This window comes from Panicum virgatum, chromosome 1K (genome assembly GCF_016808335.1).
Source record: "Panicum virgatum strain AP13 chromosome 1K, P.virgatum_v5, whole genome shotgun sequence".
NCBI classification, from domain to species: domain Eukaryota; kingdom Viridiplantae; phylum Streptophyta; class Magnoliopsida; order Poales; family Poaceae; genus Panicum; species Panicum virgatum.
This window is the reverse complement of record NC_053136.1, coordinates 37048082-37068154: the sequence shown is the minus strand read 5'-3', so window position 1 is coordinate 37068154 and position 20073 is coordinate 37048082.

Sequence of the window (20073 nt, the reverse complement as noted above, 5' to 3'; positions counted from 1 at the left end):
AAAGCACCATCCCTTGGTTAGCCATTCCGCTATCGGGACTAATCCATGCAAATAAAGAATGTGCATAATTAATATGAACACACAGCATGAATCGTTCCCTTCGCGATATGGTTCACCAAGAGAACAAAATGGTTTGCTTCAGTTGAAACCGCATCTAATCGGGTTGAACAGCAGGTTGGTAACTCGTCTAGCTGTAACGTTGCAGTCTTAAGGTTGCATAACTATTAACTACGAAGCGACCAACCAACTCGAAAATGCGAGATGCATGCTCGTTCTATCGTTCTCACCCAAACAATTACCAAATATGGTATACGAAGACGACTAGTGGCACAATTACGTACTCTCCCTATATATACTAGTCGTTCCTACGATCAAGGATTCCTAACGTGCTTACGTAGTTAGTGTTCCTGCAGACAAACAAAGACAACAAGAGAGATAAGATATAAATATCCATTTCTGGACCCTTCGTGCCAGCACACACGAACGGCCCCCATGTGTCCTACGCCACACGGGTAACGCATATGCAGTTTCCCACATATTCACACATACATTACCATCCACTATAGAGATGGCACCCAAACGTTCGACGCTGAATGGGCAGCGCTGCATACGTTACCAAAGCAACGTATTCACTTCCCGTACAAATCGCCTTACGGAACACCCAAGGGTACACGTGTCCCAAGGTACACGGTTATGACCAACTGCATAACGAGTCTTCGCCTCGTAACATTGCCTTACGAGATGGCCGTGATCACAATCACACGGTAAGAAATCCGCACTCCATATCAGGCGGCAGATAGCGATAGGCTCGTTTGAATTGAGCCTTATCACCTCCTCGTATGCTCAACATACGGGACCCGCGCACGTATGAAACACGTGGGCTATTCTAAGGACTATCAGAATACTCACCTTGCTTACCTCAGCGTAGGTGCGTCGTTACAGAATAGTAGTTGTGCATAAAAGTAAGGTTTAACGAGAAGTAAATGCTGGAAGTGCTGGAATAAAAATAGATACTTAGATGCCACCTAACTTATAGAACATAATTAGGGCATACGAACTATCTACTCTATTCCTTAGCGCATCAAGCGTCAACTTTTCGAAAACCCGAAATTTTTGCAAACAAAGTTTACTTAACATAGTTAAGTACACCAGTAATCACCCCCCAGTGCAATTAGCTCTGATGCCAGCTGTCACAGGACAGTCCAAATAATACCGATCAAGTGCACTATTAACCATTTAACTTAATCCTCCGCTACTGCACTTCACCAGTACACTCAGACTGCCTGCTTTAACCAGGATCAATTACACAGGAACTCTCGCCAAAAGACGAGCACAGATGATTACCGGCAACAAAAACGTTTAAAGCCATTTACAAACCGAGTTTAAAACAGAAGCACCAATTTAAACTACAACAAGTGTTTACAAGTCAGTTTTACAATTCAAATCTCAGAGTTCAAAAGCAGCGGAAAGCAATTTAGAGTTAAAAACAAGCTTTAAAACAATACGATAGATAACGTCGACGACAGAAGACGAACTTCACATCTTGCCCACTGATGTGAGGCTCACCTGCCTTCAATTCACGGAGAAGACGGGACCCACTCGACCGTCCAACCTGGAGGAAGAGGCTGACCACTCCAGGACACACTAATTTCCTCGAAGACTTCCGGAATACAACCTGCTCAAAAGATATGGCAACAACAAGCCTGAGTATTCTAATACTCAGCAAGACTTACCCGACCATGGGTATACTTAGCCCATTAACTAGACATGAAAGGCTTTTTGGCTCTGGAGTTATTTTGCTGAAAAGCAGCTAGCACTGAATCCTTACTTTCAATATTTTAGCGCCAATTGAGTTGACCCCTATAACTTAGGTTTGCCTAGTACTCTAGAGCATACATGGTTGATCACATTATCTTTTCAGCTTACCACAACCAACATTCTCAGTTCAGACTCATTCCACTTCTTTACTACGATGTGACAGAGAGATCAAGGTTCTCATATCCGCGAGTCACGGCGAATCGATCCGATTTAACCTTGCAAGGTGGACCTAACCAACACGGCACGTATATGCCCCGTCGGGCTATACACACCAACCCTTCACATATGCACACCGAATAGGCGAACTGCCCTGCGACCCGGGACTGCTAGCCCCACCGATACCAACGAAGGGTCAGCCATGAGTTTGGATACTAGCTCCACTGGTGAAGACAGTATCAAGTTCGCCTACCGGTGCACATATGGTACTGAGCTTACCGGTTTCGACTACCTCCTACTCCCGGCATGCGGTTAGTACTGTTCAATCCTCGATCAGTAGTGCCAACAACGGTACGGTCCTCAATCGACACAGGCGGAGGCTTACTTTCCATAACTTCCATATCCATAACCAATCCATCTCCGCCCGGTCTCCATTTTTCCTTTCTTTTTCTCAAAGATTCATTCTCCAGCAACTTTCTCATAAGTAACCAAACCTATGTCTCGCGAGTGACAGGAATCACTCGTCTTTTACCGAATCCTAATTAAGCATTGCAGTACTAACGACCTGTATACTAGTAGAGGGACTGAGGAAACCTAGGGATCATGCATCTAAGGTTCCAATCAACTCCTAGAAACTTAAATGCACAATAATTATATAACGATTATTGAATACTGAAATTAAGGGTCATGCACCGGGGCTTGCCTTGCCAGTCAGCGGGGTTAGCGACTTCTGGATCTGGCTCGACGGCTGCTTCGGCTTGTGGTTCCCCTGCTTGCGGCTCCTGGAGCGGCTCAGCGATCAACTCGTAGACGGCTTCACTCGCGAAGTCTACACGTAAGGAAAGATGCCATGCAAGACTTAAAATGGTGCAATGAAATGATGCAGGGCACTCAGAATGCAATACGGCAATTAAACGAAAGAAATAATTTGGCAACGATTTATTAGAGATTTAATTACGAACAAGCAAATAGAACCAAATATTTCTCAAGTGCAACCTATTTTGATCCTAATGCAAGAATACATGGGCTAAGCTGGAACCAAACCACTTTAAAAAGGTACATTGCGAAAAAGAAAACATTTATTTTACCCCTAGCCATAATAAATCGAGCATAAAAGATTTGCAACCTACACAAAGCTTCTACACATGGAAATTTTTCAGTGGACTACCCGTTCAAAGAGTAAGCTACTGCCAAAGTTTCACAATTTTTAGGGCAACAAAACAGCAGGAAATAAATTAAACAAGCTTAAGCACAAAACAAAATCTAACAGGGGCAAAACTGACATTTAACATGCATGGGTATTTTTTCCTCTGAAGATCTTGATTTAAGTAAACTAACAAAACTTAGTTTGCATTTTTAGCATTTTTCCTTATTTTTTTATGTATTTTTCAAGCTTCACATGAAATGAAACAAAATTCACACGACAGAACTACAGTAGCAAACGAGCAACACAGTCACGCCATGGCCACCAGGGCCATTGCCGGCGGCGTGGCGTGCTTGGTTTGCTGGCTATGGGCCAAGGCGGCTGCGGGGCAGGGCAGCACGGCGGCCAGGGGAGCTCCGCGGCCCCAAGGCGCGCGGCGGGGGCGCCCGAGCTCGCGCAGGGGCGCTCCGCGACGGCGAGCAGCGGAGGTTGGCGCGGCCACGGCGGCGCGGCGTCGTTCCAGAGGTGGCGGCCGCGGAATCCGAGGGGGAAAAGGTCAGTGAGGAGGAGGAGGTCGCGAGGATTCTCACCGCGCGCTCGAATCGAGCTGAGGAGGGCCGGGAGAGGGAGTTCGACGGGAGGGGCGAAGCTTCGGGCGGCAACAAGGGCGGCCGCGGTGGTCTGGACGCCAATTCCGGCCGGGGAGCGGCTCAATCGAGCTCGAGAAGGGGTGGTGGAGCTTCGGGGCGAGGTAAATCGGCTTGGGGTGCGAGCAATCGAAGCGGAGCAGCGAGGATGGTCGGCACGGCGGCCGGCAATGGCTCTGTTCGAGCTCGGCCCAACCCACGCGCGTGAGGAAGGAGAAGGAGAGGAAAAATGGACACGGCTCCTGGGGAGATAAGGACGACGCGCGAGCACGGCAGGCGAGGTTCGCCGACGTCCGACGCGTGGCGTCGCCGGTGCTGTTGCCGTCGGCGCGCGCGTACGGCGTCGAGAGCACAGTAAACGAGTTGAATTCGTTTGAAATGATTTTGAGCAAAGTTTGACCACCCAAAACTCCAAACTTCATATGAGAACATGAAATTTGGCCAAAATAAAAGTTGTAGAGGGATAGAAGGTCTACAACTTTGCTTTTGGGCAAAAATTGATTTGGAGCACGGATCAACGAGAAAAACATCGTCGAACACGGCTAAATCAATTCTTACCGCGCGATCTCGAGGAACGCTAATGATGAACTTAAGTCCGTAATTAGTGAGTTAACCCGCGATTAGCACCTTGATTAACACAGGGGTGTTACAACCAGCTACTTTCAAGTGACTAGCCTTAACTCTTTGACAGACATCACACTCAGAAACATATCTGGCGATCTCTCTTTTCATTCGAGTCCACCAGAAATTTTGTTTAAGATCTTTGTACATCTTGGTGCTACCGGGATGAATTGAAAACTTCGATAGATGTGCCTCATCAAGGATTTGCTTTCTAAGCTGATGATTCTTGGGTACAACAAGTCAAGATTCAAACCATAGAACTCCTCTATGATCCACTCGGAAATATTTGTACTTTTCTTCTCCTTGGGATAACTTTTCCTTGATGATTTTGAAATTTCTAGGGACCCAAATGTAAAACAGCAATAACTTTTAAACTAAAGCTCAAATGAAAAAGTGCCCAACATGAAAGTTGTTCAACTTTTCAAGATCTACAACTTTGATGTTGTGCAAAAATTTATTTGATCAAAAATTCAAGAGCTAATTTTGAAAATATAAGAGGGATTTTGAATTCTAGGAATTTTGTCTTTTTCAATGCAATTTCACTTCAAACTTAGGCTGAATTGAAAAGTTTTCTACCATGTAATGATTACACCACATTTTGCAAAAACACCCTCCACAAAAGCTATAATTCACAACCTATTCAATTATATCTATAAAAAGGACCTTGCATAAAATCATAATTACACATATAACCTTTATATTTACAAAAAGATCCTTTTTCAAACAATTCAAGCACATGATGCATAAAATAGATACATAACTACTGTGCCGACACCTAGGGTGTCACACCAATGTCTAGGCCAGTGATCATGGTGACATCTAGCAGAGTAGGGGTCATGGGACTATGGCCAAAGAAGAAACAGTTCAGGGCATCAGACCAAAAATAGCCGATGGTTTTCAGAAGATTTTCATCTTTGTCAAGAGGTGATAATGATAAGCTAAGTGCATCGGCTATGTTCAATTCCTGCCACAAGGGCATATAAGCTTTTGCTACTCTGCTGTACCATGTAATCCAGCTCTCAGGGGGGTAGGCCAGGCTCTTAAGCAGTCGGCCCAGAGGTTCAAATCAATGTTTTGACTTATGAAAGGGATCCTATTTGCTTCACAAGAGATTAAATCTATGGGATTTTCGTAAGCTCGTGGGCCAAGACAGAAAGATTTTGGATTGGAAGGATGCAGCAGAAGGATGTCTGACACCAGAAGTTCAGAGATTCGGAAATTTACATATAGTGTCATGTTTCAGAATTTAATTTGTTCAGAGGCTTAATAAGCTAAAGAAAGTTAAAAGGATTGGGCTGGATGTTACCTTCAGGCCGCAGATTGCCGCATCATCGATTGCAGAATTTGTTGTCTGAGCTGCAGAGTCTGCCATGGTTCAGATCTGTTGACTTAGGGTTTGGTTGCTGTGGGCTCTGATTCGAATTCCGGATGCTTAGAAAGTTCTTGCTCAAATTTGTAGGGCGGGATTTTCGAATTACGCTCGGATTTGGAAGTTTATTTCGAGTTGGGTTCGAAGTGGAAGTGATGTTCTACTCTTATGTTGATTGCTTCCAGTTTGAATTTCATCGGCTCTTAGATATTAATGGAAGCCAGATGCGTTGCCATCGGCTTTTTGGGGAATAATCCAAACACATAGAATTGAAAGACAATGAACTTCATTAAAAGATGGTTTTTTACAGAGAAAAGCCGATTTGACAAAGGAATAATCCTTCGGCTTTACAATCCTACTACTACAGTACTACGTCTACTGCTTGTAGGCACCTAGTACCTACGGCGTTTGGGGCTCCGGGCCAGCGCATCTACGCCGTCGCTGCTGCTGCCCTCGGATTCGAAGTCGCTGCTCCGACCGCCGCTGCCGCCTCTCTCTTCCTTGCTGTTCTCCTCAGAGGACCCGAGGAATCGGAAGGGATTCCCTCCCATCGGGTTGTCGCCGGAGGAGGAGTCGATCTTCTCTTCTGAGGAGGAATCGACTCCGTTCTAGGAGAACTTGTCGTCGCTGTTGCTCTCCAGTTCCTCCTGGAATAGGAACTGGAGGTCTTCCCCCTCGGTCTCGGGCTTGTCCTCCTCGGAGACGGTCCCGAAGTCGAACTCCTCTGCATCCCAACGCAGAGGAGTGAGCGCCTCGTACGCCACTATCGGATCGTACTCCGGTATCGGCTCTCGGCTCTCGGGGATAGAGTCGAGGGAGGAGGCAGAGAGGGTTGAAGAAGAAGAGGAGGAAGAGTCATCAATGGAGTTGGAGCCAGAGGAGGAGGAGATCGCCATGGCTACTGGAGATTGGGGTTTTTTCTGTGCTACTTGGCTTTGGGAGGAAGATGATGTTTGCCGTGAAGAGAGCCGATTCGGGATGAGATTAAATAGTAAAAATGGGAGATGGATCGGCAGTTTTCACATTCTACGAGGAGCCAGTTGTAGAGACGTTGCGTCTTCCTTGGTGGTTACCGTGTGTTTTAATGAGCATTAACGGGAAGATGAAGCGATGGAGTGGTTTTGGAATTATCATTGCCAAAACCAGGGGGTATGTGTTATCGCCATAAATTAACAGGGTTAATTAATGGGCCGCGAGTGAGTTGGGCTTAATGAAGAGATTGAAGAAGGCTTACGAATCGGCTCCTGCATGAGCATTTGGGCCCTATGGGCCATGTATCTTTAGATTCAGTTTAGATTGAGTTAGAGATAGAGTCCGATATGGACATATTAGTTTAGATTGTTTCCCAAGTCTCCGGACTATAAATATGTACCCTATGATATTCGTAAAGGAGAGAACGTCATCACGTTTTGCAACAACACCTTGGCGCAACGCCGCCCCTAATTCTAGGGTTTCATCCAAGTAAGCGACATGCTGTCCTGATCGTCTTCTTGCGATCAGGGCATCATTGTTCTTGCCTTTACCTTGGTATTACTCGTACTGAAGTGTTTTTGATGGCGAGTAGTGCTAGTTATCTTGATGTTCGTAGCATGTCTATTAGTAGATCTATCATGCTCTTATTGTTTACCATCTACAAATATCATGTTTTCTCTATGTGTTCATACTTGATCTTAAGCTAGTTCTCATCGTAGAGGATTAGTTGCATAGAGTTAACACCTTGCTTCTTTTCTATCTAGTAGATCCAATCTGTTACGGTTTGTTCTTATTTTATAAGAATTAGCTCAATATCTGCTAGGTTAGGCCCTGCAAATGGATTGGATATTCCGGTGATGTAATAGATGCTTTTTCTTTAGCCTTGATAGGGATTGTTCCGGGAATCGGGTTTTGCTAGTTCTTAGGCCTCTGTTTTTTGTTATGGTTTAGTTATCTATTGTGTTTGCTAGGCCTAGTTATGTGTAGGATGTTCCGATCTAGCGGTGAAGCTTTTACTGTCGTGGATCGGATTAGCTAGGTTTAATTGAAGCAAATTTTCCATAATTATTCGCTTTATTCATCAATATCCGGATAGATGCAGATCCAATCTGACACCGGGACTCAATCAGCTCTTTGAAAGCCGATGCAAGAGTCGTCCCGGGGAGCCGACCACGGCTCGGACTAATGTTTACACGTGTTTGTGCATACATGCAAATCGTTTAAAGCACGTTCGCACCTTCCTGATCGGGTATAGGTCAGGTGGCACGCCTTACATTCTCCGGAATCTTCGGCGTCTGCCGGATTGCGGGCCGTTGTCCGAGGAAGCAGTGCCTGCCAGCACCCCGGCGACCTCCCGGCTCTTCGTGTAAATTCCAAGGAATTTTGTCTTTTTCAAGGTAAATTCACTTTAAACTTAGGCTGAATTGAAAATTTTCCTGCCATGCAATGATTACACTATATTTTGCAAAAACACCCTCCACAAAAGCTATAATTCCACAACCTACTCAAATATAACTATAAAAAGGACCTTGCATAAAATCATAATTACACATATAACCTTTATATTTACAAAAAGATTCTTTTTCAAGCAATTCAAGCACATGATGCATAAAATAGATACACAACTATTGTGCAGACACCTAGGGTGTCACACATTTGATGATCCAAAAAATTATTATAAATTCTCTAATAGCTATAACTATATAGTATCATATATAACTCAAGTCATAATTTAAGGTTTCCACAAGCTTAATCTTTATATACACTGAAATATACTTGGCATATTTTTTATTTCAATAAAAAACAATAATCATAGTGCAGAAGTTTCATTTTTTTTATTTGTTTTGCTATATATAAAGATTTAAATAAATTTTAGGATAAAATAAAAAATTATTTTTAAGGGCGGGTGGTAGCGTCACCCGCTCCTAGAAACAGATTTGTATGCGTGGGTGATGGCGTCACCCGCCCCTACAAATTAATTTCCGAGTTAATATAAAACAATAGCATACCCATAGAGCCACAAGTGACTGTATAGTGTGGTGGTAAGGAAGGTACGCGCGAGGCTTGAGGTAGGTGGTTCGATTCCCAGGTTCCCAGGTGAGCCAAGTGTGTACATATCGTCAAAAATAATGTAGCTCGACACTACGGGGCTAGTGGTGGTGGCTGCTTGGTTAGAATTTTTTCTTTTTCATTTTGCTATTTTTGATTTTTTTGGACATTTTTATTTTTTGGACATTGATTTCTAGGGGCAGCGAGAACTAAGGGCGGGTACCGCTCCTGCCCTTAAAAATATGTCTTTATCCGCCCCAAAAACCTTTTATATATAGTAGTGGACGGTTGTCTTTATACGTAGAGAAAACTTTTTTTACTCTCATTCACATCCGTCTCCTTAAACCTCAATCCTCATCATTGTCTTTTCAGCTACGGCCACCTCTTCAGTCAATGTCCTTCTCTCGATTATCGCACCCTTTAATTTTAGCTGACTATCTCAATGCAACCCTCTCTTTATGCTATCAGCGGAGTACCAATATATGTGGCACAACAACATGATCCTGTTATGCCACAGTGTTTTGCATAACCACAAAAGCTATTTTAAAAATTTCCTTTGGCAAGTTTTTTAAATAATATATAAAGGGTTTAAAAATAAAAAAGGTGAGTTCTATGTGCATTGCGGAACAAAAAATTTGGAGGTCATCCATGAGGAATAAAATAAATATTTTTATTGTGAAATATCTGTTACAGAGCATGTTGCATTGCTGGAACATTTAGGGGTTAAATAAGAATCATAGTAACGTTAGGAAATAAAGGAGTTCATTAATGTCCATCAAGTTACTTATTTGTTTTAAACATTCCAACTCTTTGAAGTAGCCCTGGGCATTCGGGTTAGTACCGAACCGATCGATTCGGTACCTCGGTTCTCACGGAAGTTCGGTTCCTAAAAAATAGGAACCGACCGGTTCTTTTCAGAAATAGGAGTTGAGAAAACTCGGTTTCGGTTCCTTCGGTTCGGTTCCGGTTATTACCGAATTAACCGAAAGTATCTCTCAATACAGTTCACAAAATCAACAAAACTAAAAAAAATTGGATTGGGGCGGAGGGGGCGCCTAGCGCCGCGGAGCCGCGCATGCGCTCGCCGCACGCCTGCCAGGGTAGGCGCTGCCAAGGCGCGCCCCTGCCGGGGTGACCGCCGCTGCGCCCGCACTGGCCGCCGCCGCCCCTCAGTCCGCATGAGCCGGGGAGAAGAGGTGGAGGACGAAGCGGCGGTGCGCGCCGCAGAGTGGAGGAGGGCTCCGCCAGGAGTGGAAGAGTGCGCGCGCCGGGGAGTGGAGGAGGGCGCCGTCGGGGAGTGGAGGAGGTATCGGTGGTGAGCTGGCCGAGGGCAGTTGCAGGGGGGGTTGGGTGGCGGTGGCCGCGAGCCGAGGGATGGGCGCCGTCGGCGGCGGGCGTGGGCCGGGGACGGGCGCCAGCAGGCATGGGCCGGGGATGGGCGCCAGCGGCGGTGGGGTTGGGATTGGGGAGGGGGTAGTGCGTGGGGTGGGGTGGGTTGGGATTTGACTGAATGGATGCGGTGCGGGATAGAAGATTGGGAGCTAGGGTTTGCAACTTGGGTTTATTGGGCTCATTTGCTATTGGGCTCGGTTCTTCGGTAATAACCGGAATCGAACTGAAAGAACCGGCTAATTTCGGTTCCTTAGAAACAGGAACCGAACACAGAACCGAATTTCTCGGTTCCGGTTCTTTCAGTTCCCGTTTCCAGTTCTTTCGGTTCGGTCCTCGGTTCTTGATTAAATTTGCCCACCCCGACTTTGAAGAAGTCAATAGCATCATGCCCATGTATGATATCCACATTTGTTTGTAAACATGGGGAGTGATCTGCTAGATGACAAAAGGTATGATATGCAATATCTTAAGCAAATTGTGCATGAAAAAAATCGGAGAAGAAACTAATAGGCATGGTGTACGGATGCAAAGCCTATTGTAATTGCTTGAAGATTCAAAATCAGAGAAAAGAATTAAGTTCGATGGAAGATCGTCGAGCTCAGAGACCCGGCCAAGAGAGATACCTTGTTTGCCAAACTTGTATACCAAATAGTTTATTTGGTATTCATCTAGGAATACGAAAAAATCCACGTATATTGTAAGTAAAACTGAATAAATGGGCCTAATCTTTCTTCTGTATAATTGATATATTCTTGGTCACCAACTGAAAAATGAAAGATAAGAGTGATTATTCCAGTGCAAAGCACTGCCACAAAATGCCCATTAGTACCGGGCGGCAGGCGCCCTTAGTATCGGCTGCGGCAGCCCGGCTGGCCGGTACTAAATGGGCGTCCATTTAGTACCGGTCGCAACACCCGGTACTAAATGGACCCTTACTTAGAAAAAATATGCCCGGATAAATGCGTGTGCGCTGGGGTTTGAACTCGTGACCTGTGGCTTCGCGCATAGTCTCCTCTACCATTACACCCACATAACACATGTGAGTACATAGGAGATGATATCCTTTTGAAGTAACCAGGACGGACCATTTAGTATCGGGCCATGAACATTTAGTACTGAGCCAAACCACCACCCGGTACTAAATGCCACCATTTAGTACCGGGTGGTGTTAAAAACCGGTACTAAATGGCTGGCCCCCCCCGGAAGCTATTTAGTACCCGGTCATAACACCAACTGGTACTAAATGGTGGTATTTAGTACCGAATGGTGTTAAAAATCGGTATTAAATGGCTCTGGGGGGCACTGTGCTGTAGAACCGGTACTAAATTGTCATTAGTACCGGGTTTAAAACAATCGATACTAACCGGATGTGGACGAATGCCTCTTTTTCCGGCAGTGAAGCAAGCATTGCAATTGCAATGAACATGGTGGTGGGGATACACAAAGATACTAATTAATACTGAGTTCGCACTTGGTCAGGGATTGAATGAAACGATTAAAAAAAAGGAATTGCAAGCTAGCAAGCATAAGAAAGATCGATCAAAGTGGAAAATGAGGCTTCAGATGGGCCGTATCAGGTGGCAGGGTTGGAGCCGCCTCGACCCTCACCGCGTGCACACGCTCCATAGGGTGGTGGTGGACTTCTCTGAAATCAGGATGGTGTAGCTGGCGAGGAGACGACGGTCGCAGTTGGTGATGGTACGTGTCCGCAGATGGCCGCCACACCAGCTTGTGCAATGATGGAAGGGTACGGTACTACGGTGTTGATGGCTGCTTGATGCCGACTTGCCGAGAAAAAAGGTGCAAATTTAAATACGGATTCCCGGCCAGTGTCGGTATCTAGTACTAGGTCGTCGTCGGCTGTTAGCGGACGACAGTTTCGTGGTAGCTATTCTGGGGAAGGAAGGAAAGGGTGAGAGCCCGGGGCGGGTTTCAGCTGCAAGCTAAGGGTAGGGAGGATGGTCAGATGAAATGAATGTGATTAATTAAAAAGCAGCTCTAACGTCTGAAATAGTGAAATGACGTGGTTTCGTTAGAGGCACTGAACATATATATTTTGACTAATATTTTTTTTAAAAGCACCCAGGAGCACTGAGGAATCATTTAAGAACTCAGTTGGACATCCACGCTGACCGCACGCTCAACGCAGATGGGCTACCGGGAAGTCCGAGAACATGCCTGCCGGGGCTTACACACGCATACACACCCACACTCACACCACAGGAGCCCCAACACCCCTATGAGAAAATACCCCCGTGCGACACCGGGGTTGCTCCCGACGGGAGTCGAACCCCGGAGGGCGGGCTGGCCACCGCCAGCTCTCACCACGAGCTGTCAGCTCGTTCGCATTTTGACTAATATGAGAGTGACCGCCCATGATACTATTTTTCAAGGGATTTTTATATTACTCACTACAAGACATGCCATTTTTTCGACAATTCTGTACAAGTGGCCAACTGTCTTAATCCGTGTCTTTAATTATTCTTTTTTTTGAGTGGTGGCAGACAATTGTTCTATGTATATATAATTTGTATATCTTTCTCAACAGTCTTATCAAATGGCCCTGGTAGTTGCTTATCCATTCCACATATACCAACGGTAGTTACTTATCCAAATATACTAACTAAATTAAAAATCGTTGGCCGCTTGCTTGTACAAAAATTATTGAAAATTGTTAGAAGTCTTGTAATATAATGCTACAACGTAACCGGAGTTAGATGGATGTTACAATCTGTTGATCTGACATCGAATGCATCAATACAAAGGGGACACGTCTATATCACATAGCTGAGGTGCAGATCCCATCTTGAGGTGAGGTGGTCAGGTTAGATCTGCTTTCTTCCTGCGCTCCTCTTGACTGAAATGCTATATATGGTCCACTTTTCAAAGCACGTGTTTGCTGCATTCGCTGAAAATGTGTGCCATGGTTTTAGTTTTACATGATGCATTACGACGACGTTCAATTCGGGTTTCCTTTGACGATTTTCCCCAATGCTGATTCAGCGCTACTCATAATAACCACACCTTTGGTCAATGGTAGAACTCGAAAAGGACAGAATAACCTAAGGTCAGTCTCAATGCAGGTTTCGGGTTTCCATGGACGATTTTCCCCAATGCCGATTCAGCACTACTCATAATAACCAGACCTTTGGCAGGTGCGCGTGGCAGGTGCGGTCCTGCACCCGGCGCGGCCCACCGCTCGGCGGCGGCCCGCACGGCTCTAACACTCCACTCTCGCTGCTGCCGGTCGCTACCGGTCGCCGGGGGCCGGATCCGGCGTTGGGGTTGCTGGATCCGGCCGGCCCATGGGCGGATTTGCTGTCGCTGGGATTCGCCACCTCGGCGCCGAGGGCCTGCCCCATGGGCGCCGCCCTACCTTCGCACCCGCGCCGGCCATGGCCCCGGGCCTTGTGCCGTAGTGCTTTGCAGCCCCGATGGTCGCTGGCGGCGCCGCCGTCGCCACTGGTGCTTCGGCTCCGATGGCTGGGTCTGCGTCCCCTCCTGCCACCGGCTCTTCCTGCGGGGCGCTTGGTGGGCGGGGGCGCCGCCGTCGCCGCTATCCCTAGTTCCTTGTTGACCTCCCTCCTCCGGCCGGCACTTGCGTGGCTGGGTGGCCTTCGTCGCAGCTCAACCTAGGGCAGGGGCTGCCCCTCCAGCTTCTCAGGTGGCTAGGGGCTGCCCGTGGTCAACGTGGGTCATGGGGTGCCTCTTCCGGTTGGGGCGCCGTCCGTTGGCGCTGCCGTCGGTCGACGCTCGTGGCGGGCGGCCATCGCCTCATTCCCAAGAGCTTCGGGCGAAAGCTCTGTCCAGTACTATGCGGTGCCAACAACGATGGTGCTTGCGGGCGTCATTCCCCTCCTTGGAGGCGTTGTTGTGTTGTCTTGGGAGTTGTCGCCCTTCCGCCTCGCCGACGCGGTACCATTTCCATCCTTTTGGCATTGCTTGTGGTGGGTCGCCGTCGCTGGGGTGGGTACTCTGGGGTGGAGCAGAGGCGAAAGCCTTTGCCTGTCTGCAGGCCGATGATGGTGATGCCTTCGGGCGCCGTTTTCCACGTTGGAGGCATCATTCGTTCGCTCCTACCCCCTCCGTGCCCCCCATGGTTCGGTGGTTCATCCTATGTGCCTGCCTTGCTTTACCCACTGTCGTCTTGGAAGCCTAGGTCGTGGCGGATCGCTTGCAGATGGTGGATCGTTGGCCCTGGCAAATGCTTTGCCGTCAGGATCGTGTTGTTTGGTGGATGCTTTGCCACTGGTGGTTACTTCGAGTTTGGCGGATGCTTTGCCGCTATTCCTCTACTCTGGCGGATGCTTTGCCGCCGTGGTCGTGATATTCGGTGGATACTTTGCCACCGTCTCCTGCTTCGTGCTTGCTCCCTTGGCATCTTTGGCGATAGTATTTTGTGTAGGTTCTGCTCTGGTGGCCTCTTTTTGGGTGGCTTGTTTGGAGAGTCCTCCCCCTTCGTGCTTCTCCTGCTGACCACCTATTGTGTTAGTGGCTACGGCCGTTTGTGTGTTCGTCTGTACTTTTTCTTCAGTATTTTTTTTAGTCCTTTGTGTTCTTGTGTTGGCCAAGTCTTGTTTGGCCGCAATAAGTTTGTGTCTGTAACTGCTTTCTTCTTAATGAAAAACGTGCTCAGGCACGGTCACGAAAAAAAATAACCACACCTTTGGTCAATGGTAGAACTCGAAAAGGACAGAATAACCTAAGGTTAGTATTAATGGAGGTTTCATGGAGAGTTTCATAGCATTAAATTATATACTACATTATCAATTTTGGTGATATGGTGAGGAGAAAACGAGGGAGTTTCATGGGATGAGAGAGGAGTTTCATCCCCATAAAACTCAACCGTACCATTTATCTAGTTCTCAGTCTTGGTAACTATATCATAAAACTGTGCATTAAGACTGACCTTCGGTGTGAGCGATGGTGCAGCCTGTACTTTCCGTACCTTTCTATATTAGTATAAAGGTCAGTCTCAATGCACAGTTTTATAACACTGTTGACACCGGATTTTGTCAATAAAACTGATATAATCTGAAGTATGGAACTCATCGGCTATCGGCTTACATCTGCAGGAATTGCAAGCAAAGAAGCTGATGTGCATGCACGATGAAGTAGGGGAATTATCAGGCCAGGTTAATTAAATAAGTATCAGCTTGTGGATAATTGATATGGTTCAATATACACGCACATGTGTGAAGAGTTGCTTCTCGTATGGATTCCATCTGGTATTAGATAGGTGAGGACGAGCGATAGCTCAGTCAGTTAAAGCTCGAGTGGCACGAGCGGCCGGTCTTGGGTTTGAGCGCTGCTCGCCCATGATTTCTCACCGGGGTATTTCCCCACTTTCTTTCATGTATAGGTGGCCCTATTTCGACCATGCTTCAGCACATGAAATGGCAGTTTTGGAGGATAGGTTGTAGATCTTTGCTCCCTTGTAGTGAGGTGTGAGTGAGTGAGTGCGTGCGGTGTGCGTCTACATGTGAGTTCAGATACAACAACTTGTACCCTAGTATAGGGATCTCAAAAAAAAAGAATAAAGAAAGATAGGTTAAAGGAGAGAAGCTTGCGTGTGACCAGGAGTTTTGTACACGTTCAATCAAAGGCATATTATTTTTTTTTTGAGTAATGGGTAGCTTCATTCATCAAGGATTGTGATTACATTCCTGCTCAAGCAGGTCCCGTACACAAGTTGGGGGGGGGGGGGGGGGGGGGGTTCTCGCCACACCACCCTCCTCATCACACCAGAGACCTGCCTAGCGACATCATGTGCTACCCTATTACATTCTCGACGAACATGAGAAAAAATAAAACCTTGAAACGAGCTACTGAGCTCCTTCACCTCGTGCGGCACGGGCATAATCATCGAGCGCTGCACCCCTTCCATCTCCCATAGCCGGACTAGCTCCAGACAATCGGTTTCAAGATGCACTCGCTGCGCACCACATTCCCTGGCGAACTGCAAGCCTTCCTTGCACGCAAATGCTTCCATCATAAGTGCATCAACACAATGCTCATGCCATAAAGCTTGCGCTCCCTGAAAGGTACCTGTATGATCACGAAGCACCACTCCAGTACCTCCCTGTCTGGATTGTTCAAAGAAGCTTCCATCCACATTGTATTTTACCCAGTGTTCCGCTGGCACTGTCCACTGCAGCTGCTGCACTGGTTGCTTACCCGGTTTGTGTCAGACCCGAGACAGCGGGACTGCTCACAGACTTGGAATATTCTAGAGTAGGGAGTAGCACATGGATATGCCCTACCTCTATTGTATCTACCCGAATAGGAGTAGAACTAGTCGATATATACGGAAACTAGCCGAACTCCTCGGACTAGGGTCCAAATAGAACTCGACTAGGACTTTCTATGTAACCCTGTTCCCCCAAATTATATAAGGGTGAACAAGGACCCCTCCAAAGAGGAGGAGACACATCGAACAACACCTAAGGGAATACAAACCACCACACAGGACGTAGGGTATTACGCTCCGGCGGCCTGAACCTGTCTAAATCCTTGTGTTTCTTGCACCATCGCATTCTGATCCCGGCGAGTCCCTACTCATAACCACACTCCTCGGGATACCCCTCGGAGAACCCGACAGTAAAACACCGACAGCTTGTGCCCACCGTGGGGCATCTCGCCAACGATCATGAGAAGAACTCGATGGCTCCTCTCGACGACAACTCGGTGCCTTCGGAAGGCACCTCCTTCTGCGTAGGTTCCTGGATTTTCGTCGCCGACGGATCAGGCGGTTTCAAAAGCCCCCCAACTGATCAAAACACTCCAGAAACTTCAGAAGCTGCAAAACGCCACGAAACCGACGACTTCATCGACCAACTCGAAGAAGTCATACTTCCAGCTTCCAACAGCGAAACCCGAATTCAACCCGAATTCGGCGCAATTAAACCCAAAACACTCTTCGAACTAGAAGAGGATTTGGATAGATTGCTAGAAGATACCAAGCAAGAAACTTCCATGGACGGAAAGATTCTATCTTCCGGCTATATCCACTTCGCTGAACCAAGTCTTCCGAAGAAAAATTCAAAAGCTAGCTTCAAGAAAACTACTCGCAAAAAGAAGCCTTCGGAGGACATTTTTTCAAACATCGATAACATCGATGAAAAGATTGAACACTGCCTTCAGCTAGTAGAAGACACCTTCAATAACAAGAGTTCCTACGATCACAAATATGAAGAATTCATCAACCCATGGGTACTCAGCTCCGCAGAGCAGGAAAAGGATCAGGCATTCATCAGATACCTTGAAGAACTTGACGGACCAATCTCCGAAGATGAACTAGCCGAGTGGTCAGACGACATCAATTTGTTTATGGAAGGACTGTCAAATCCCAATAAACTGGAAGCACTCTGGGAACAATCCAAAGCGAAAAAGCTATGGGATGAATTGCAAGACAAATCATCAGCCCGATTAGACCGATACTTGTCTGAAATTCACGCCGCAAAAGATTCTGTTCCAATCGAAGACTACATGAATCGGTGGTGCAACGTCATTCAAACTCCAAATTCGCCCACGCCACAAGAAAATCACCGCATACCGCAGCTGTTTTCTCCGGAAGAACGCGTCAATTTGGATAATTACAACAAATTCATAAATAAACTCTCAGTTCGAATCGAAGGCGGATGGTCTCCAACAGACACCATCCCATATGACGAGGATCTTCTGCGATACACTCTCAGATTATCTCCCCGAGTCAAGTCAAACAAAGAATTCTACCTGGACTCGGATCGAATCACGAAACAATCCATTTCGGATAGGAACATGGAATTCGACAAGGAGTCGACTTCTGCTGCCACTACAAAAAGAGAACTACAACCCTCAAATCAGAGGGAGAAAAGATAGTTTTCAGAATACGAAGAACTACCGTTCCAGCAAGGCCTTCCACTCAAGGAAGACAACAACAAGTCAAAAATTCCTGATCACGATCGCGAAATTTTCATGGCCATACTTTCGAATCCCACAAATCGAAAGGTCAATCCTATGGCGCTAGAAGACCTCGATTACGATGATTTCTTTCTGAAGCAGAGGTGAGCGAAACAGTAGTAGTTAGCTACAAAATCCCTCCACCGCCTCCAGGAATCAAGGTCACCATTCACCTAGACAACAAATTGAAGAAGATTCAAGACCAAAAAAGAAATATCAATCTCAAGACAGAATACCATCAACAACTTGGCGACTCATTTGACTATTCCAACAGCGACTTACACAATGTCATCAACATTGGTCGCAATGCGAAAACAGTCATCATCAACAAAGGAGAAGATCAGGAAGAAGTCGAAGCTTACAGCCTGACATCCAACTATCAACTACCTAAGAACTACGAGTACAACTCGCGAAAACGACGCAGTGACAGAACAGTACCTCCTCCTCAACCGACAAAGCAGTCGAAAATTGATTCCACTCACCAAAAACTTCATTCAAGATGTTTTCTGCACCCCAAAGGGAAGCACTCGAGTTTCCAGTGTATCTTCCTCCGCAAAGCACTCGGAGCACCTCCACCTTCTGCCGACAAGAACAACAAGGAAAAGAATCAACATGAGCAAAACCTCTTTTGACAATCAAAGAAGAAGGAGCTAGTCGGACGGGTTAAATCTCCTCAGGGCCAACCCCCAGTCTTATACCCAATAAAGGCTAGGATGGGTCCGCCCGAGTTCAGATTCTACCCCCGAACAACTCGAAGTCAAAGAAGAAGAAGTACTCCACACATAGTAATCGGCTGGGTCCAACCACCTCAGGGCCAACCCCCAGTCTTACACATAAATAAAGACTAGGATGGGTCTGTTGGTATTTCTTAACTCTTACAGAGAAGTCCGCAAGCGCATGGAAATACCGTTGTAGCACTTCACCCGGGAGTATTCAGGGTATCGTATTTTCCACGAGGAACGGGTGTGTAACTGTCTTCTAACTAGATTACCCTGAAGAAGATAAGAGATAGAAAGACCTTAGGATAGTGTGATTCTGATCTAAGGATGGGTTCAAGGGAAGATATACTAATGTTTCCACTCGCTCACTTCAGGCACCGGTTTGACCCTGGTCTGCCAAGGAATATCCGGAATCGCTCTATGTCGTACCCAGGCGGGGGGGAGTGCACTAACCACACAGACTGTCTCTGTAGCGGACGGACAGGGCTGTCACCACCTGCCGTCTACCCGACAATACCAGCTGAGCACGAGACAAACAAAGGTAATCTAAGGCCCAGACACCATGCCTATGCCTTCGACTACTACTCTAGAGTTGCGCAGGGTTATCCCGTCTTTATCAGGGGCCCTCTTCTAGAGTATCCGCTACGAGAACGGATGATGAACCCGCGAACAAATGAGAACAAAAGAATAACTTAACTAGAACTCACCAAATAGAAGAACCCGGATATGTACTCCAACCGTACCGTATCCGTAGAGGTACAAAGCCGAAGAGATGCCGACAATTCCGGCTCTTCTCCGCACTCCTTCCTCACACACTCCCTAGGCTAATGATACAAAGAGGTGGAGCCTCTCTACTCTTCTCCTTCACATATGAAATGGTGTGTCTTGTGAGAGGTGGAGGGAGGCCCCTTTTATAGTCTTCAGGGTCGATTCCCGCCAAATGCATATATGGAAGGTGATCAGGGGGAGTAGGGGGCACGCCACGTCAAAGTGCATCTGAACGGGATGCTGACCATGTTCGGCCGAACCCTGGGTTGGGCCGACCCCACCTGGCAGCTGCTCGTCCTTATCTTCCTCGGGGAGTCTGATCTGTGGGCCCTTGTCAAGATCCCGTGGTGCATTTGCCTTGGTTCCCCCGTTTGCTCTGACATATGGGCCCTCCTTGTAAGTGACACGTCTCAGTGTTGATCTTTTGTGCATTCTTCCTCATGTTCACTCGTGTTTTCTCCCTTTTACAGATGTGGG